General features: G+C 37.1%; 1 long non-coding RNA gene across 3 annotated transcripts in view; it reads right to left on the minus strand.

Moving 5' to 3' along the window:
* LOC119537368 overlaps nucleotides 1-22,258 on the minus strand; it is a 379,219-nt gene that overhangs the window by 272,299 nt on the left and 84,662 nt on the right. The window lies entirely within an intron of this gene.

A 22,258-nucleotide genomic window follows, 5' to 3' on the forward strand; every position in this document is an offset into this window, starting at 1 on the left:
CAATACAGTTATTTGAAATACTATAGTTTTATGAGACCAATGAAAATTGATTCATTTTCCTAAAAATGAAGACTTTTGGCTCTTAAGATAATAAATAACTGTAAGCCTAGAAAGAGCTATGAAATGTCTAGTAATCCACCCCACCCTCCCCCCTTTATTTAAACTTCAGGAAAGGAAAATTTTCTTGCTATCAAAAATAGGATTTTAAAGCAGGAGGAGCTTCTGGGTGCCAGGGAATAGCTCAATACCTATCCATCAAGAATCTCCTTCAAAATCTTCTAACGGCTTAATTAATTAATGCACTATTTAAAGGGACAAAACTTAGAGAATATGGCACTTTGTAAACATTTAGAATGACTGACATTCCTAAAAATCTGTGATGTCCATATTACTATGGAAATAATTGAAGACATAAAATGTATACCAATTGAAACAGATGATACAAGTCAGTAGGAATTAGTGAGAAAATAGTGATCCTGAATTTGAACTTGATGTCATCTATAAAACAAAAACATATTCACATTTGAGCCAAAAGAAAATTCAGAATATGGCAGTTTAAGTACAAGATATATTAATTCAAAGATAATACTTTTAATCAGTATCTTTCAGTAGCTCAAACAGAAATGGTGACATTCTATATGAATCACAAGATGGAACAAAATAAAAAGTAAACTGAGCAAGAAGAAGACTGCCAATGAGTTATATTCTGCTTTCATTAAACACTAAATAAATTGTGTTATCTAGCTCATATTCACAACACATTAACTGATCTGTAAATAGATAGTTAAGCGTTTAAAAGAATATGGAAATAAAGGTAATGCATGGCAAGAAATGCAGGACTAGATAACAGACACAGTGCTACGATGCTTGAGAAGGAAAAGAAACCTCTTTCCTCCCACCTCTTAATGAACACAAAATTTTTAGGCCTGTTATGGTGATAATCAATCAAGAGACCTTGTGGAAAGGAAGTATGCTTTAAAAAACATGAGAAGCATTGGTCTTTGCAAAATCATGAAAAGGGTGGTTACTTTTTTAGCTCTCAATTCTATAATCTTTCATACACATAGTTCAATTTAACCACATTCCCTGTACCCGCCTTTCATTTTCCTACCACTGTGGATGATAGTAGCATAAGCTATTTTTTTTTCTCTCAAACTATCCTTCTTATTCATTTCTATTTATTGAATTCCTGTCCATCCTCTAAGTTTTGGCTCAAATGTAACCATCTCCATGAACTTTCCCCAATCTCTTCTACCTCCATTGAAAGAAACCTCTTTCCTATGTAATTCCCATTTCATTCCTTTTTTTTTTTTTTTTCATGTTCTTATGTCTCTATGTCTAGACTGTGATCATCTTGAGGATGGAAATCATGACTTACATGTTCTTCAAAACCATAGAACACCTAATACAGCAAGCACATTTTTATTCTTCAGTAAATATAAGAGCAGAACTGGATGCCTTCTAGCTTTTGGTCAGTCAACCCTCATCCAGTTCTTTTCCTACAATCCCTTAGCCACTAGGTTTTCAAGCTTAACTCCTCTAATAGATTCTATTTTTTTTCTGTTTGCTGAATCTGGTCCACTATTAACCTGAGGAAAAACAAGCATGAGGATAGACAATACGAAATGTGGTTTCCAAGTAACATATGTTGGGTTTTGAAAGGAGCAAGGACTTTAAACAGCATTGAAGTAGGTAAAGGGATAAATTTTTGGTGACTTCAGTGCTTTCAATTCATACCACAGAACAAATATAGATAGATCTACATGCAAATACATGTAGAGAAAAGGAATATCGATAGCAGAAGAAGGAATACTAAAAATAAACAAAATTCAAATGAATTGAACTAAAGGATCAAATATATACCAAAATAATTTGAAAACCAAGAGGTATTAAAAATGTACCCCCCTCCAAAGTTCTCTTTGAGATATATATTAACTGGCTTCTTGAAATCGTGGCCCTTTTTAAAACAATCAACTATATTTTAATTTGGCTTCAAGTTTCCCAGAAGAGCCCAAGCACATCACCCTGAAACCTCATAAAAATTGCCTACTGGAGTCTGGCCTGAGCTTCGTGAAAGCAGCTCTAACTGATGGGACTGAAGGAGAACTTTGGCAGCAGCTAGGAGAAAAAAAAGACACCCAGAAATTAAAATTGAAGTTAATTATAGTACTTACAGATTTCCCCCAGACCTGATTCTTGATGTTCAACAAAGAAGAAAAGCTCTCAGTACAACTTCAACATGACAATGCCATCACTACACCTAATCCTGTTCTTGGGGGACTGGGGAGGGGGGACTGGAAGTTGCTCAAGTCTTTATAGCTATTTTGGGGATCTGGGGTAGTGAGGGAATTTTTTCATCTAGAGCTAGTAGTACAAAATAGATCAAGAGTGGTCTTTCTCATGCCCAAATGGATAGTTTTATATCCCAAATACACAGAAACATGTCTGAGTTTTATTTTCCTAGACTTTAGGGGTGCTCTGTGTTTGGCAGTTTGGTTCTTATGACTGGTAAATAAACAATATTTGTCTTAAAAACTCACAGCAGGGGATGTACGAAGAAGATGGCAGCATAGAGAGGAGTGGAAGCTAGTTAGTCTCTCTGGAACAATTCATAAACAACCAGGAACAACTAGAAAATAATCTGGAATAACTGCAGGGGGACAAACGTGACTGTCCACTCATCATACACCAACATGAATTGGGAGGAATACCCGAGATCGCAGCATAAAATCTGTACGTAAAAACTGTGGACACAAGCCGAGAGCCCCTTCACCCCACTGGCAGCCCAAACTGCAAAGCCTTGCTGTGATAGAGAGTAGCTCTCTCCGAGGAAGTGAATATAGCTCAACCCGGCTCCAACTGAGGTTTTAATTAACAAATGTTGACTGCTCAATACAAGCTATGAATCCCCAAAAAGCAGACAGAAGCTTTTGGTGATGATTGACCTTGGAGAGCAGGAGAACCTGTCTGGGAAGGAGGGGGAGCCCAGAGGACTAGGTGCTATCTCTGGCTGATGGGTGAAATTGAGGGTGGCTGCAGACTCACCCTGAAGGGGGACTTTCTGTCCCTTTTTTGGCTCAGTGGAGAAAGCCTCAGCCATTTTCAGTTCCCAGTGCTCTGATCCAGAAAAGGGTAGAGACAGCAGGGTCAGAGAGACTATTCAAATGTAAATGATATCTCCCCAGGGGGGTGTATCTTCTCTAAGAGGAAAGAGGTGGGGCCCAGCTCTACTACCCACCTTCCATTCAGAACCAGACCCCAGAGTCTGGGGGAAAACAGCCAGGGGTCACACCTCTAAGACACCCTCAGGAAAACCAGATACTATTGCCTCCTTCCAAGACTTGAGCCCGTTCTGGTCTGGGAAAGCCTGATTGGGGTAACCAAGGAAACCAGATGCCTAGACAACAGAAAACTACAACCTACACTAAGAAAAACAAAGTTGTGGCCCAGTCAAAGGAACAAACTTACACTTCAACTGAGATACAGGAATTTAAACAACTAATACTAAATCAATTCAGAAAGTTTAGGGAAGGTACAATGAAAACACTGGGCATACATAAGGTAGAAATCAAAAGTTCAAAAAAACAACTGGCAGAATCTATTGAAATGAAAGGCACAATTCAAGAGATGAAAGACACAATGGAGACAAACAACAACAGATCTCAAGAGGCAGAAGAAAACACTCAGGGACTGGAGGAAAAGACACCTGCAAGCCTAAACACAATAGAACAGATAGAGAAAAGAATGGAAAAATATGAGCAATGTCTCCAGGAACTGAATGACAACATGAAATTCAGGAATGTATGTGTCATGGGTGTCCCAAAAGGAGAAGAGAAGAAAAAGGGGCAGAAGCAATAATAGAGGAAATAATCAATGAAAATTTCCCGTCTCTTATGAAAGACATAAAATTACGATCCAATAAGGGCAGCATACTCTTAGATGTAGATCTGAATAGGCCTACACCAAGACACTTAATAATCAGATTACCAAATGTCAAAGATAAAGAGAGAATCCTGAAAGCAGCAAGAGGAAAGCGATCCATCACATACAAAGGAAGCTTCATAAGACTGTGTGGATTTCTCAGTAGAAACCATGGAGGCAAGAAGGAAGTGGGTGATATGTTTAAGACACTGAAAGAGAAAAACCGCCAACCAAGAGTCATATATCTGGCAAAATTGTCCTTCAAATATGACGGAGAGCTTAAAATATTCTCTGACAAACAGACAATGATAGAGTTTGTGAACCATATACCTGCTTTACAGGAAACACCAAAGGGAGCACTGCAGACAGAAAGGAAAAGACAGGCGTGAGAGGCTGGGAACACAATTTTGGGAGATAGTAGCACAGCAATGTGAGTACACTGAACAAAGATGACTGTGAGTATGGTTGAAAGAGGAAGGTTAGGAGCATGTGGGACACCAGAAGGAAAGAGAAAAGATAAAGACTGGGACTGTATAACTCAGGGAAACCTAGGATGCTCAACAATTGTGATAAAAAGTACAAATATGTTTTTACATGAGGTAGAACAAATGAATGTCAACATTGCAAGGTGTTAAAAACAGGGTAGGATTGGGGGGAAAATACAATCAATGCAAACTAGAGACTATACTTAACAGACATTGCATTGTGCTTCCTTTAATATAACAAAGGAAATATACCAAAGCTAAATGCATATGGGTGGGGGACAAAGGGGAAGGCTATGGGACTCTTGGCATTGGTGATGTTGTCTGATTCTTTATTCTACTTTAGTCTAATGTTATCTTTCCTTTTGTTGCTTCCTAGCTGTCATGTTTTGTTTTGTTTTGTTTTTCTCTCTTTCTTTTTTCTTTTTCTTTTGTCTCTCTACCTTCCTTGACTCTTCCTCCTCCTTTGTGGAAAAAATGGAGATGCCCTTATATAGATAGTGGCAATGGTGCTGAATACATAAATACATGACTATACAGGGAACAAATGATTGTTTATTTAGGATGGAATGTGTGGTGTGTGAAAAAAACCATCTTAAAAAAAAGGGGGTTGATGCAGAAACCTTGAGGGCACTATATTGAGTGAAATAAGAGACACATAAAGACAAATATTTCAGGGTCTCACTGATATGAACTAATTACAATACGTAAACTCATAGACATGAAATATAAGTTACCAGGATATGGAATGAGGCTAAAGAATGGGGAGTGGTTGCTTATTATGAGCAGGATGCTCAACTAGGGTGAACTTAAACATTTGGAAATGAACAGAGGTGATGGTAGCACATTGTGAGAATAACTAACAGTGCTGAATGGTATGTGAATGTTGTGGAAAGGGGAAGCTCAGAGTCATGTATGTCACCAGGAGGATAGTTGGAGGTTAAAAATTGGGAACGTAAAACAGTGAATCTCGTAGTGGACAATGTCTGTGACTAACTGTACAAATATTAGAAATCTCTCTCATGAACTAGAACAAATGTATGACAGTATAACTAGAAGTTAATCATAGAGGAGCATGTAGAAAAAAATATATGCCTATTGCAAACTATATACTACAGTTAGTAGTATTTTAACATTCTTTCATCAACAGTAACAAATGTACTATACAAAACTATGAATCAATAATGGAGGGGTGGGGTTAGGGGTATGGGAGGATTTGAGTCTCCTTTTTTTGTCTTTATTTCTTTTCTGGAGTAATGAAAATGTTCTAAAAATTGAAAAAAAATTAATTGTGTTGGTGGATGCACAGCTGTATGATGGTACCATGGGCAACTGATTGTACACTTTGGATCTTCAGATAATTGTATGGTATGTGAACAATCACAATTAAAAAAAAACACACACAGTAGGGTTTTTTCCGTTTAATTTTGTGCAGCTTAGGGTCTGATGATCCAAATTAGGGAGGCAGCACTTAACCACTTCCCAGCTGTTTGACCTGGGGCAGCTTACCTCCTCTTTGAGTCTCTATTTCCTTATCTATAGAATGAAGATGATTATACCTACTTCACACTATTGTTATGTGACCATATAAATTGTGCTATTTTATCAATATCTTATAGATTATAAAATATTCACAGTGATAAGATATATTTATGTTATGTAAATTTAGCTACCTGAACATATATTTCTCTAGGAGTAGAGCATTTGATAAAGTTTTGGTTTGCCTTGTTTCCAATTACATTACTAAGAAGACCAAAAGAGCTTAGGAAATAATATCATTCTAGATTTTATTCTGTCCCCAAAAGAACTGGTTGGTAATGGCTGAAACAATGTAGGACTTAGATAGGAAGCTCTAGACTTTCCCACTCAAAGTGTGGTTTGAGGATTAGCAATATACCATCACCCGAGAGCTTGTTAGAAATGCAGATTCTTTGGCTCCACCCAGACCTATAGAAACATAATCTGCATTTTTAACAAGATCATCTTGTCATTCATATGTATGTTAATATTTGAGAAGAACTGCTTTAGAATTCATGAAAAGGGATTTTAAAAAAGTTAGGATATAAGATCTAGATTATTCTGTGGACAGAGATTTTACCAGAAAAGATTGCTTCAAAAGGGCAATCTTTCAAAAAGAAAATCATCAAAACTAAGAAAATTGTTTATTATTGGAAGAAAAGAGATCGGCATTTAAAAGGTAGGAGAAGAAACAATATAGATGTCAGGGCTCTCTAATGAGCTCAGATTTTAAAACAGATTTATAGAAAATGGAAGGAGTAGGTGGCAGATTAAAGATGACCACACATTCTTTGCCACTCCTCTCACTTAGACATGGAATCTAATTCCCTCTATCCATGAATCTGGACTGGAGTTAGTGATTTGATTGAATTCCATGGAAGTGACATCCAGGGACTTCTGAGGTTTGTCACTTTCTGCTTAGGCCTCTTGGAATGATTGCTCTGAAGGGAAGCCAGATGTTATGTAAGTTCCACAGCCCTGAGATTGTCATGCTGTGAGAAAGCCTAAGCTAGTCACTTGAAGAAGGTACATGGAAAGAGAGATGTCCCACCAGGCCTCAGCTGGCTGAGACATCCAAATCTGGGTACCAGACATGGGAATCTTGTCTCCATGGGAAACCTTTAGATGACTCCATTCCCACCAGAGTCTGAGTTCAACCACATGAGAGACCCCAAGTAAGAACCACCCAGCTGGGCCAGTCAACCAACGGAACTGTAAGAGACAACAATAAATTGTTTTAAACCACTAAATGCTGAGGTGGCTTTATATGTGCAAGAACAAGAAAAATAGATTGGGACAGATCTTTACGATTAGCACTGGGAACGTTGAAATTGGGATGGAATGAGTTGAAGTTTGCACAATATGCCACGGTAACTAAAAAGGGATGTTTTAAGTATGTAATGAATCAGGAAGAAGAAAGATAAGCTCACAAACGGCCAAAAAAGCTACTCATTAGTTCATGTGCTTTCTTCATTTCCAGGAAGAATGTTCTATAAGCCTTATGGCATGGATCACAAATTAGCAGCCCCCAGGCCTGATAGAGAGTCCTCAGACATACTTTGTTTGGTCCATGAAATTTTATAAAATTAATGAACCAGAGTTTATTTAACCATTATCCTAATTTATATCATGTTCGGTTATCCACAATTCCAAAGAGTGCTATAATGAAAATCTTTGTATAGTTGTCATACTGTGACTGTGATTTACTTTCTAAATTTCAGACAACATTTAAGAATTTGAAAACATTATGGAAAAATCTATTCTGGTATATTGAATCATGTCCTCCACAAAGACACGGTCAAGTCCTAACCCTCTGTCCTGTGGGTGTGAACTCAATTGTAAATAGGAGCTTCAAAGATCTTATTTGAATGCAGCCAAACTGAATCAAGGAGGGCCTTAATCCAATATGACTGAAGTCCTAATAAGCAGAAGAAATTTGAAGCTGTCAGTTAGGAGAAGCCAGAGGAGCGAGAGATCACTGCATCACAGAGGCAGAGATACACTTACAAGCCAAGGAAGTCAAAGTATCTCCAAGTTCATCACCCAAATGCTACAGATTCTGGGAGAAAGCACGGTCTGGTGATAGCTTAGTGTTGGACTTCTAGCCTCCAAAACTATGAGGCAGTTAAATCCTGTTGCTTAAGCCAACCAGTTTGTGGTATTTGTCATAGCAGCCCTGGCAAATTAAGATATCTGTATTTCCACTTTCTTTTGTAAAAGAGATCTGGTAAAGGGCCACACTCTTACATGACAATCTAGAAAAGGGCATATATTTTCCAGTTTGCTACAGTTCCCACTGCTCCCTACTGTTTGTAAAGAAAGTTTAATTACATTTCTGACACTTGAGTTTTATTAGCCTATCCTTGTTCCACTTACTTATTTTTACTACCTGCAACCTAAAGTTGTTGGAAGATGTGACATCTGCTATGGAGTATACATATGATTAAAACAAAACAAAACAAACCACCTTTCTATAGCTGAAGAACATAAAACCAAACACTTTAAGTCTTCAGGGTCACAAAAATTCTATTCTAAAATATCGTAGAAATACTTGCAGGTGCGATCTAAGTTTATCTGAAGGGTAAATACAGAAAACAAAGAGCTTCCATTGGTAACTATTGTTGATCTGTTTTAAAAAAATTTTTAAACTTGTTTGTCCATTTTCTTCTCTAGAGGCTGGATTAGTTCAGGTCGTATTATCTCTCACCTACAGTACTGAAAAAGCCTCCTAACCAGTCTCTCTACTTTCAGTCATTGTGGTCAGAATGTTGGTTCTAAACAGAACATTGGCTCAATACACATAGAATGAATGAAGGAATTACCATTCACAAACTGAGTATGCTGCTTGTGCACTTTTCTGACATTGGAAATATTGAAGCACTGAATGAGGTACATCTTCCCACTTTTTAAAAAAGTAACCATTTTTAATTTAAGATTTTAAGAGAAAACACTGGTCTTGTGTTTAAATTCTTAAAGAGTCTACCTAAAACTATATATTGAGCAAAACACATCTTTTCTTCCCATCCTATATAGGAATAACAAGAATATATACAGAATTGACAGGAGAAAATTTTATGGTAAATGAAAATATTTATAGGCTTTTTAATTTTTGTTATTTTAATGTTTAATTTTGTTATTATTTTTATTAATCAAATAAAATGTTAGAAAAAATTGTAAAAATGGAGGAAAATCTGTTCTGATTCAAAGTCTGCTTTCTATGTTGTGTGTGTATGTACATGTGAATAGGTAGATATATGTGTGTGTATGTGTGTGTGTATATCTATATCTACTTAGATATATACATATTCCAATCCAGAATTTATTCATATACAGACATACATTCTCAGTTTGGTAATGTACAATTTCAAATCTTGCTCTTAAAGATTTTTCATAATATCTGCTTATGAAGTTATATAGGTTTGATAATCACCATCTATTTCATGTTTCCACTATTTGATCTACCACAATTTTACCTGTCACTTCTCACTTGTTGGACTTTAGGATGCTCACAATTTGTCTAGTTAAAAATAAAGCTGATAGGAACATGCTAGTGTTTAAAGCAAGTTCTTTCTTTTGAATAATGTTCTAAGGCTAAATTCCTAATAGAGGGATTATTGGGCTAAAATGTTTCAACATTTAAGTCTATACTGTAAATTGCATTTCCACAATTAAAAAAGAAAAAAACAACTACGAGCACCCATTTCAAGGAAACCTTAATTGCATTAAGTATTAGTATGAAAAAATAGTTTTTGCTAACTTGTTGGAAGGAACAGCCTCATGTTTGTTTTATTTTGTTTCTAATAAGAATGGACATTTTCCCCATTTGTTTGTTTAGAAATTGTGTGTGTGTGTGTGAATGGCTTGTTGATGTCCTGCTTATAGTTTGCTGTATATACCACACACTAAGATTTTAAGTGTTAAAAACCTGCTGACACGAAGGTACTATTTGACTAAACAACTACCCAACTGATCAGCCTATTGGTAGCAGCTGTGGAAATCTATGACTCACATTGTTGCACTCCACAATCCCATGACTGAAGGATGCTTTTCCTTTTTAGAGTGACTAAGGTCACTATAGATCAGGACCTGTGCTGGTCACAGAGGATACCACTCTCACGACCTGACCTTTCCCAATTTCCATCCTATAGAGGATAGATGCCAGCCTAACTAACCACTTTGGTGAGGGTCACCACCCTTGTCACTCTCTTATTCTCTCCTGCCCTTGATCACTCTGCATGGACCCCTCCTCTGGCAGAAAGATTTCCTGGTATATAAACTTATACAGCTAACCTTTTATATACATTGTTCTGGTTTGCTAATGCTGCTGTTATGCAAAATACCAGAAATGGATTGGCTTTTATTTTTCATTTTTTTTTATACTTTATCAAAAAAGCAACAAAAACAAAAAACTTTTCAAACAAAACAAAACAAAGGTATAAGAAAAACAAGTAACCTAAAATAACTACATTGCTTCCAACATGTTCCTACCATAACCCAAGAAAATTAACATGCCATAGTCATTCCTGAGCATTCCCATATCATTAAAATTATTCTCCATATCTTATCTGTTCTTATTAGATTATCATTCCCCTTTCACTAGTTGCTGTCTATCTCCAGGTCCCCTACATTCTACAATATAAAACATTTATTTTACATTTTTCACAGAGTTCACTTTGGTGGTAACATACAATATCTCTCTTTTTGTGCCTGGCTTATTTCACTTAGCATTATGTCCTCATCGTTCACTCATGTTGTCATATGTTTCACAATCTTGTTCCTTCTTACTGCCATATAGTATTCCATCATGTATATATACATTTTTTTTTATCCACTCATCTGTTGAAGGACATTTGATTTGTTTCCATCTCTTGACAATTGTGAACAATGCCACTATGAACACTGGTGTGCAAATATCTGTTCAAGTCATAGCTTTCGGATCTTCTGGATATATACCAAGAAGTGAAATTGCTGGATGGTAGGATAACTCGATATCTAGTTTTCTAAGGAACCACCAGACTGTCCTCCAGAGTGGCTGTACCATTATACAGTCACACCAGCAATGAATAAGAGTTCCAATGTCTCCACATTCTCTCCACATTCTCTTCAGCATTTGTAGTTTCCTGTTTGTTTAATGGAAGCCATTCTAATTGTTGTGAGATGGTATCTCATTGTAGTCTTAGTTTGCATCTCCCTAATAGCTAGTGAAGATGAGCATTTTTTCATGTGCTTTGTAGCCATTTGTACTTCTTCCTCAGAGAAACGTCTTTTCATACTTTTGCCCATTTTATTATTGGGTTGTTTGTACTATTGTCATTGAGTTGTAGGATTTCTTTATATATGCAAGATATCAGTCTTTTATCAGATACATAGTTTCCAAATTTTTTTTCCTATTGAGTTGGCTGCCTCTTCACCTTTTTGACAAATTCCTTTGAGGTACAGAGCTTTTAATTTTGAGGAGTTCCCATTTGTCTATTTTTTCTTTTGTTGCTTGTGCTTTGGGTATAAGGTCTAAGAAGTGACCTCTTAATACACGGTCTTGAAGATGTTTTCTCACATGATCTTCTAGAAGTTTGATGGTATTGTCTCTTAAATTGAGGTCTTTGATCCACTTTGGGCCAATTTTTGTGTAGGTGTGAGGTAGGAGTAGTCTTTCATTCTTTTGGATATGGATAGTCAGTTCTCCCAGCCCCATTTGTTGAAGAGACTGTTTATGTCCCAGTTCAGTGGGTTTGGAAGCCTTATCAAAGATCAGTTGACCATAGATCTGGGGGTCTATTTCCAAACACTCAATTTGATTCCATTGATCAATAACTCTATCTTTGTCAATTGGCTTTTATAAAGGGGGTTTATTTGGTTACAAATTTACAGTCTGAAGGCCATGAAAATGTCCAAATTAAGGCATTAACACAAGTATACTTTCAGCAAAGGAAGGTCCATGGTGCCAGGGAAGCCTCTGTTAGCTGGGAAGGCACGTGGCTGGCATCTGCTGATACTGGGTTGTGTTCCAGTTCCTCTCTCAGCTCCTGTACATTCTTCATAATGTTGCTCTTGCGGTGTTTTTTTCCTCTCTTAGCTTCTCTGGAGCAAACTCTGAGCTAGTATTGCCAAAGTGTTAGCAGAAGTCTGCTTTCAATGGCCATCTCCAAAATGTCTCTCTAAGCTGCAGCAGCAAGCTCCTTCTGTCTGAGCTCTTACAGGGCTCCAGTGATTTAATTAAGACCCATGCTGAATGGGCAGGGCCACACCTCTATGCAAATAATCTAGTAAAAGGTATTACCCACAGTTGGGTGGGTCACATCTCCATGGAAACAATGTAATCCAAAGACTCCAACTAATCAATGCTATTAATACATCTGCCCCCACAAGATTGCATTAAATAACATGGCATTTTGGGGGACATAATACATCTAAACTGGTGCATACATTTAACAAAACAACACAAGAACAGACGCAACAAGAGATAGCAATGTAGTGACTATGGCAAATGAGATGGAGATCTGAGAGGAAAGAATGTGTCTAATTGTCCGCCTCTTTCAGAATATCTAGCAGTAGAAAAGAATTTCTCTTCCATTCTATGCTGTATCGGGCCCCCTGTTCACTAAATAGTCTAACTTCCTTGGACCTCCAGAAATGGAATAGATAATTTCTAAATTCCTTTCCTGCTGTAATATTTTAGTCCTATAATATACAGAGGTAATATAAGAGGCTATGTCAATAAGAAATGATTCTATGTATTAACATGGTCAATTTCTGACAGTAAATTTCTGGGTAAAACCACACGTGAATTTTAATTTATGTTAAGACATAAGCAAATTGCCCTTCCAGAAGTTTTGTACCAATTTGCACCCCCACTATCAGTATATGAGAGACCTTGCTTCTGAAATGCTTTTGTACACTGAATATTATGAAATCTTAATTTGTGCCAGTAATATTACTACAAGAAATTTATCCCATTGATATTCTTGAAAAATTATGCCAAGATATATGCATAAGGATGTTCATTGTAGCATTGTTTATAGGAGCAGGAAGACAGAAACAACCTAAGTGCCTCCAAATAAGGGCTAGGTTGAGTAAATGATGGTGAAGTCATAAAGAGGAATGCAATGCGGTTGTTAAAAATAATGAAATAAATCTATACATGCTAAAATGATAAGTTCCAATATATATTATTAAGCAAGGTTCAGGACCCTGTGTGATCATATAGTATGATCCTATTTGGGAACATAAAACAGACATAGAGATCTGGTATATGATAGACATCTTTTCAGAAAGGATAAACAGAAAATGTTACTAACTATAGTTATCTTAGGGGAGTAGCACTGCTTCTTGGGGTGGGGTTTGAAGAGGGAGATTTCACACCTAGTTTTTATCTTTCCTTACTGCTTGTGAAGTTTGAAGCTATATGTACCCCAGAAAAACAAGTCCTTAAATTTAATCCATGCCTGTGAATGTGAATCCATTGTAAGTAGGTCCTTTTGATGAGGTTACTTTAGTTAAGATGTGGACCAGCTCATGGTGGGGTAGGGGTCTTACCCTATTACTTGAATCCAAGCAGAATGAAATTCAAAGAGAGAGAGACAGAGAGAAAGCCGTAGAGGGAGCAGCCAGAAACTGAAGCCAATGGAACACTGAAGAGAAGGGAGAGGCCAGAAGAGGCTGCCATGTACATTGCCATGTGACAAGCTAAGGACCAAGGACCAGCAGCCAGTCCCAGAATGACAGTCTTTGGGAAGAAAGCATTGCCTTGATGATGCCTTGATTTGGACTTTGTCTTAGCCTCAAAACTGTAAGCAGATAAATTCCCATTGTTTAAGCCAAACCGTTACACAGTATTTGCTTGATCAGCCCAGGAAACGAAAATGTTGCTAGAGCATTTTTATCAAGTGCATGACTTACTTTATTTTACAAGATAAATACAATTTTAAATGTAGTGATTGCTAATCCTTTCAAATGGATATTTTATTTTAAATGTAAAGCCCACTAAGTAATAGTGCAGTATAAATAAATTTAAAATACCCTCCATTTGCTCTCATCAAAGGAGGAAAATAAGAGAAAGAAATGATTCTGTGGGAAGAACATTCTCCTTTATTTAAAGATTTAGCATTGCCTTTTTTACTGATCATGACTTTGTAAACAAGAAGGATATAGGTCATTTGTTGTTTTGTTGTTTTAGAGATTGTAAAGTCTTCACAAAGCCCACTGTTTGATTTATTAATTTCTGGATTTCTGAGGCTTATGATTTAGGAAGCAATTATTTATTTTTCAATAGGATTCTCAGGTGTAAAATAGAATATATACTAGCTTTCCTTTAAATAATAATCTCCTCTAACATATTTAAAAGTGTTTGATTTGCAAAAATCTGTTCATATAGAACTCAGTTCTGAAAACTATGTGCCGCACTTGTAATGAATGCATGAAAGTACGTCTTCAGGTAATAATGTGCTCTCACACTGTTAACTAACCAAGTAGCATCCAGGTGTTTGGGTAGGCAGTTTACTCGCTTGGATTCTTTTTCAGACTACACCCAGGTGTCATTACAGCTCACGGCAACGTACTTCAAAACTTGTGAGTGAGGTGCTTTAGGAACCTAAGGGCCTCATTTCCAGGGAACTTCAAGAATTTGGGGCAATACATTTATTAATTGACAGAACTGGATTTCAAGACAGTACATGATACCAACTTTGGAAAAATAATATGCATATATATGACATATATTGCACATTGTATATGTATTTCTTTCCCATAGAGAGTGTGTGTCTATGTGCATGCACACACATACAATATATAGGGACAATCTGAGAAGAAATGTAGCAGCACTCTAAACTATTAAAAGTAGCTACCTCTGGGGAATGGGATTGACGTGGTAGGCATGGGGAGTCACTTGGTTTTTACTATATACTTTACATGCTTTGTTTGATTTGTGTTTTTAAAGAACATTTGTTGCTTTTATAATTAAAAAGCAAATGAAGAAAAACCAACATATAATGAGATGGAGACCAAGGTTAAGAAACTGAGTCATATACCCAAATTTATAACAGAATAATTTAATTGGTTGAGTTTGAACTCTCCTAAAGAGGAGGAAAAATGTTTGTTAGGATCCTTATACCTAACAAGGTCTGGTATAATCACAAAACAAGGGATTGCTTCTCCTTCCTTTAGTACAAGTCAGGTTTTCCAAGAGTAGGTTTAAGGGAACGGATAATTTATCAGTAATCTTTCCCACAGCAATGGCTTTTTCCCACAGCAATTGTTGCTCTAAAAGGCAGTGAATTTACTACAAGCAAATCCCATCAACTGAAAAAAAAACCAGACTATTGATTGCATTTTAGTATGTAAAATAATATGTCATTATCATATCCAGTTTTTCTAAACGTGCTCTCCCGGATAACAGGCATACTTGGAAGAAAGGGCTCTGTGAGTAAATGCTTTTGGAAAAAGGTGGTTTTAAACAACATCAAACAGGTTTCTTTATAGCAGGACTTCTTTAATATGCACAAGCAGGGAGACGAAGTATGCAGAGTTTTTCAGACTATTTGACAACAGTCATGTTTTTTGAACTTTATATCCCAGGCCAGCACAGTGCCTGCATGTTGTGGAAACCTCAGCTAATGTTTAATGAATGAAAAAAAGGGCAGGAGGTAGTTAACATGAGGAAATGGGAATAGAAGAGACTAAAATATGGAGTATGTCATTATCATTGTCCGACTTCTCTGAAGCTTTGCACCATTATCTAAATCACTGTAAATGAGTATTGATTTCAGAATCTAAATTTTGGGCAAATAGGATTCATTTCTACCAAAAATAACCTGAGGTTTTGTTTTTGTTTTTGTTTTTGTTTTTTTTTTTAATTAAAGACAGTTTCCCCAGGTTCTGACCCCAGGGAGTTTGATTCAGATGTTCTAAAGTGAGATCCAGAGAGCCTTAGGCAGGTAATTCTGACCCTTGAGGCCAGGGATCGGGCTGATTCATGAAAATAAAATTTAAAACATAGAATACTGATTCAAGAAAATGTAATGTTTTATCCACAGACGAAAAATGAAATGGAACAAATTGATTTACCTTGAAATGATCTCAACTTTCAAAGTGAAACACACAAATAGGAATCAATATAATCTCAGGAATGGTTTAATCAAGCACATGATGTAATTGCAAATGAAAAATCAAACTGCTTGAAGACCTCTCCTTTAGAGTAAAATTTCTCATTTTAATCTTATTATGTACTGCAAACCAACCTAGCTACAAAACTTTTTCTTGGACTGTGCGTGTTCTTTTCTCTTGGTCTGGGATCACAGTTATATTCTATGAATCCAAAGCACTTTAAAGTTAGTTAAAGTCTTCAATAGCTGGAAATGCAGTAGTCCTGGGTAGGGATGTAAAAAAATCGGTCTTTAACTCATACACATTTAGGTGTGCCTCCTGGTTCCGTCAGTTATTAGTTGGTTGTATGCTTTCTAATGAGTTACTAAATCCCTCTAGTTCTCATTTTCTCATCTGTAAAATGGAGTATTATTTGCATTTATATCAGTTGTGATAATTAAATTAAATGAGGCGACATATTAAAAATTCATTAAGTACTAGCTATTACTTCTTACATATGCTTTGATTTAATGCCCTATGTGTGTGCTATTTCTTTTCTAAGTGCTTTTAGTGTTTGTCCAAAATGCTAATGAACACATTTCTTTGTCCTGACATACAGCACAGTTGAACAATTTTGTATTATTACACAAAATTATTTACCTATTAATTTGGAATTTATTTATCAATAAACATTTCTTATTATATAGATTATTAACAGAATCTAACAAGCACTTAGAAACAAGCCTACTTTTGGAATATTCTAGAGTATAGTTTTTCTTTTTTATTTCTTTTTAATTAAAAAAAATTGTTATAATGGTATTTTATTAGGGAAGTTGTAGGTTTACAGAAAAATCATGCAGCAAATACAGAGTTCCTATATACTACCTTCTATTATTAATATGTTGCATTAGTGTAGTAGTTTTGTTACAATTGATGAAAAACTATTATTATAATTGTATTATTAACTATAGTCAAACTATAGTTTACATTAGGGTCCACTGCTTGTGTTATATGCCCTATGTGGTTTTTAAAAATTTTATTCTAGTAACATATATACAATCTAAAATTTCCCCTTTTAACTATATTCAAATCTATAATTCAGTGTTGTTAATTATGTTTACAAGATTGTGCTACCATCACCATCATCCTTAACTAAAACTTTTCCACTGTTTCAAATGGAAACTGTGTACTTAAATCCTTAACTTCACATTCCATGCCCTCATTGTCCCCTGGTAACCTATATTCTAGATTCTGATTCTATGAGTTTGCTTATTCTAATATTTCATATCATTGAGATCATATAATATTTGTTCTTTTGTATCTTGCTTTTTAACTAAACATAATGTCTTCAAGGTTCATCCGTTTTCCTGAATGTATCAGAACTCCATTCCTTTTTATGGAATAATATTCCATTGTGTGTGTATATCACATTTTGTTTCTCCATTGATTGGTTTGTGGACACTTGAGTTGCTTCCATCTTTTGGCAATTGGGAATAATGCCCCCGTGAATATTGGTGTGCAAATATCTGTTCCAGTCTCTGCTTTCAATTCTTGTTGGTGTATACCTAGAAGTGGGATTGCTGAGTCAAATGGTAATCCCATACTTCTTTTTCTGAGGAACCACAGAACTGTCTTCCACAGCGGCTGCACCATTTTTTTCATTGCTAGCATTTTTGAGGGTTTTTGCATCTATATTCATGAGATATGTTTGTCTCTAATTTTCTTTTCTTGTGGTATCTTTATCTGGCTTTGGTATGAGGGTGAGTTTGGCCTCATAGAATTAATTAGAGAGTGTTCCTACCTCTTCAATTTTTTAAAGACTTTGAGCAAGGTTGGTGTTAATTCTTCTTGTAATGTTGGTAAAACTCATCTGTGAAGCCATCTGGTCCTGGGCTTTTCTTTGTTTGGAGGCTTTTGATTACTGATTCAATCTCTTTACTTGTTATCAATTTAATGAGATAGATCTGCTGCGTGTCCTTGAGTCAATGTGGGTAGCTTGTGTGTTTTTAGGAATTTGTCCATTTCATTTAGGTTACCTAATTTGTTGGCACACAGTTGTTCATAGTATCCTCTTATGGCCCTTTTAATTTTTGTGGGATCTGTTGTCATGACCCCCTTTCATTTCTGATTTTAGTTATTTGCTTCCTCTCTCTTTTATCTTTGTCTGTTTAGTTAAAGGTTTGTCAATTTTATTGATCTTTTCAGAGAACCAACTATTGTTTTTGTTAGTTCTTTCTATTTTTCAAAATGCTCTATTCCATTTATCTCCAATTCAATCTTTGTTATTTCCTTCCTTCCTTCCTTCTGTCTTCTTTGGGTTTAGTTTGCTCTTCTTTTTGTAGATCCTCCAATTGTGAAGTTAGGTCTCTGATTTAAAATCTTTCTTCTCTTTTAATGTAAGCATTTAGTGCTATAAATTTCCCTCTCAGCACTGCCTTTGCAGCATTTCATAGGTTTTGGTATAATGTGCTTTCATTTTTTTTCATCTCAAGATATTTCCTAATATCCTTTTAGATTTCTTCTTTGACCAATTGATTGTTTAAGAATGCGTTGTTTAATTTTCACATATTTGTCATTTTCCCAATTCTCTCTCTGTCATTGACTTCTAGCTTCATTACATTGGGGTCAGAGCAGATACATTGGATGATTTCAATATTTTTGAATTTGTTGAGACTTGTTTTATGATCTAACTTATGGTCTATCCTGGAGAATGATTTATGTGTACCGGAGAACAATGTGTATCCTGCTGCTCTTGTATGGAAGTGTTCTTTATATATATGGTAGGTCTAGGTGATTTACAGTACCTCTCAAGTCTTCTATTTCTTTACTAATCTGTCTATATTTTATGCCCATTATTAAAGGTAGGGTATTTAAGTCTCCTAATATTAATATAGAACCATCTATTTCTCACTAACAATCTCAATATTTGCTTCACATATTTGGGGCTCTGCTGTTAGGTGCATATATAGCATAATTGTTACGTCTTCTTGTTGAATTGACCCCTCTATCAGTAATTAGTGAACTTCTTCATCTCCCATAACAGTTTTTTACTTAAAGTCTATTTTTTTGTGATATTCATATACCTCAGCTTTCTTGTAGTTATAATTCACATGGTATATATATTTCCCTTCCTTTTACTTTCAACCAAATCATGTCTTTAAGTTGAGGTTGAATTTCTTGTACATACCATATAGTTGAGTCATGATTTTTGTCCATTCTGCCAATGTCTGCATTTTAACTGGAGAGTTTAACCCTACAATTACATTTAAAGTAACTACTGATAATGCAGGACTTTGTTCTGCCATTTTGCTATTTGGTCTTTGTAACACTGTGGTGGTTTAGAGCTGTATGTACCCCAGAAAAACATGTTCTTAAATTTATTCCATTCATGTGAACCATTATAAGTAGGGTCTTTTGATGAGGTTACTACAGTTAAGGCATGGACCACCTCAATCAGAGTGTGTCCTAATCCTTTCATTGGAGTCCTTTATAAGTAGAATTGAATTCAGACAGAAAGAAAAAGCCATGGGAAACAAGAAGCTGAAATTCATTGGAACCCAGAAGAGAATGGAGAGGTCAAGAGAGGCCTCCATGTGCATTGCCATGTGACAGAGGAACCCAGGACCAAGGATCACAGGTAGTCCCAGAAAGTCAGTCTTTGGGAAGAAAGCATCACCTTGATGATGCCTTGATTTGGTTTTCTCTTAGTCTCAAAACCATGAGCTAATAAATTACCATTGTTTAAACCAACCCATTGCATGGTATTTGCTTGAGAAGACTAGGAAAGCTAAAACAATCTTATACATTTTTGTCTCTCAATTCTTCCATTAATGCCTAAATACATATTAATTTGAATTTTTTGTATTGTATCTGTGCTGGTTTGAATGTATTGTGTCCCCCAAATGCCATTATCTTTGTGGTCTTGTGTGGGGCAGACGCTTGGGTGCTAGTTGGATTTGCTTGGAGTGTGCCCCACCCAGCTGTCAGTGATAATTTTGATGAGATGTTCCCATGGAGGCGTGGCCCCACCCATTTGGGGTGGGCCTTGATGGGTGGAGCTATATAAATGAGCTGACTCAAAGAGGAAAGAGAGTGCAGCTGGGAGTGATGTTTTGAAGTGGAGCAAGCTTGCTAGAGAGGAACGTCCTGGGAGAAAGCCGTTTTGAGGCCGGAGCTTTGGAGCAGATGCCAGCTGCCTTCCTAGCTAACAGAGGTTTTCCGGAGGCCATTGGCCATCCTCCGGTGAGGGTACCCGATTGCTGATGTGTTACCTTGGACGCTTCGTGGCCTTAAGACTGTAATTGTGTAGTGAAATAAACCCCTGTTTTATAAAAGCCTATCCATCTCTGATGTTTTGCATTCTGCAGCATTAGCAAACTAGGACAGATTTTGGTACTGAGAGTGGGGTGCTTTTGCTGCTGAGTTTGCAAATACCAAACATGTTGGAATGGCTTTTCAAATGGATAAGGGGAAGATTCTGGAAGAATTGTGAGGAGCTTGATAGAAAAGGCCAAAACTGCTTTAAAGAGACTGTTTATGGAAATATGAGCTCTAAAGATACTTCTGATGAGGACTTAAGCAGAAATGATGAATGTGTTGTTGCAAACTGGAAGAAAGGCAATCCTTGTTTTAAAGTGGCAGAGAATTTGATAAAATTGAGTCCTGGTGTCAGACGGAAGGAAGAATTTGAAAGTGACAACCTGGAATACTTAGCTGAGGAGATCTCCAGACTACATGTGGAGGAGGTACCCTGGCTTCTTGCAGCTTATAGTAAAATGCGAGCAGAGAGAGATAAACTTAGAACTGAACTCTTGGGTTCAAAGAAACCAGAAGCTGATGGCTTGGAAAATTATGAGCTTCCAGGGGGTGGAATCCCAGAAGCTACAGCCCAATGTGAGGATGTAACCAAACATGGAACCCAGCCGCCATTTCAGTACAAGCCAAGATTGGAGATGGAATTATCCAGAAAGGATTTGTGGAAAGTCTTATTGTCTGATGGCTTTGACCCCTGTGTGCTTCATGCAAAGCCAACAGAATTTTTGCGAGATCTTTACAGACGGAGCCATTGCCGGTCTGGACTGGAGGAGACAGACAAGGAACAAACTGAAGGGAAAATTTCTTCAAAGACAGAGCCATGGAGGTTGAGGTCTGGAGTCAAGAGGTCTTGGGCTGGGAGAGTGGAGCAGCCCACATGCATGGAAAGGGTGAGTTTGCCCCGGAGGTCAAGGGTGGGCATTCCACCTCGATGCTCTGGAAGAGTTTTGCCACCCAAGGTCCCAAAGAGGGTGGAGCACATTCACAGGGAACTGGGGAGAGCCTGGCTGCCACCACACTGTTCTGAAGGGGTTGAGCGTGTGCCCCGGAGATGGAAGGGAATCCGGGAGCTGCCCCGATGTTTGAGGAGGGTGGGGCCGAGAAGGTGGTCTCCCCAATGTGTGGATATGTTGGAACACTCACCTAAGCATTTGGAGAGGAAAGGGCTGCCAAAAAGGCCCTTAGGAAGGGGTAGACTCCCACTCTCTCAAGCCCCAAGGATGCAACGTCGTTCTGTAAATGACTCTCAGACTTTGAAATCTAATGGAGTTTGTCCTGCAGGTTTTAGGAACTGTTTTGGTCCTGTTAACCCTGTTTTCCTTACTGTTTCTCCTTATGGCAATGGGAATGTTTATCCTATGAATGTCTCTCCTTTGTATATTGGGAGCACATAACTTGTTCTAAGTTCACAGATCCACAGCTAAAGAAAAATTATGCCTTAGGACTGACCATGCCTAAATTGATTTTGATGGGATTTTGTACTTAACTATTGTTACTGAGATGATGTAAGTTTCTGTGATATTGTGATGAAATGAATGTGTTTTGTATTTGGAAAGATAATGTCATTTTGGGGTCCAGGGGGTGGAATGTGCCAGTTTGAATGTATTGTGTCCCCCAAATGCCATTATCTTTGTGGTCTCGTGTGGGGCAGACGCTTGGGTGCTAGTTGGATTTGCTTGGAGTGTGCCCCACCCAGCTGTCAGTGATAATTTTGATGAGATGTTCCCATGGAGGCGTGGCCCCACCCATTTGGGGTGGGCCTTGATGGGTGGAGCTATATAAATGAGCTGACTCAAAGAGGAAAGAGAGTGCAGCTGGGAGTGATGTTTTGAAGTGGAGCAAGCTTGCTAGAGAGGAACGTTCTGGGAGAAAGCCGTTTTGAGGCCGGAGCTTTGGAGCAGATGCCAGCTGCCTTCCTAGCTAACAGAGGTTTTCCGGAGGCCATT

This window comes from Choloepus didactylus, chromosome 1, assembly GCF_015220235.1.
Source record: "Choloepus didactylus isolate mChoDid1 chromosome 1, mChoDid1.pri, whole genome shotgun sequence".
Taxonomy (NCBI): domain Eukaryota; kingdom Metazoa; phylum Chordata; class Mammalia; order Pilosa; family Megalonychidae; genus Choloepus; species Choloepus didactylus.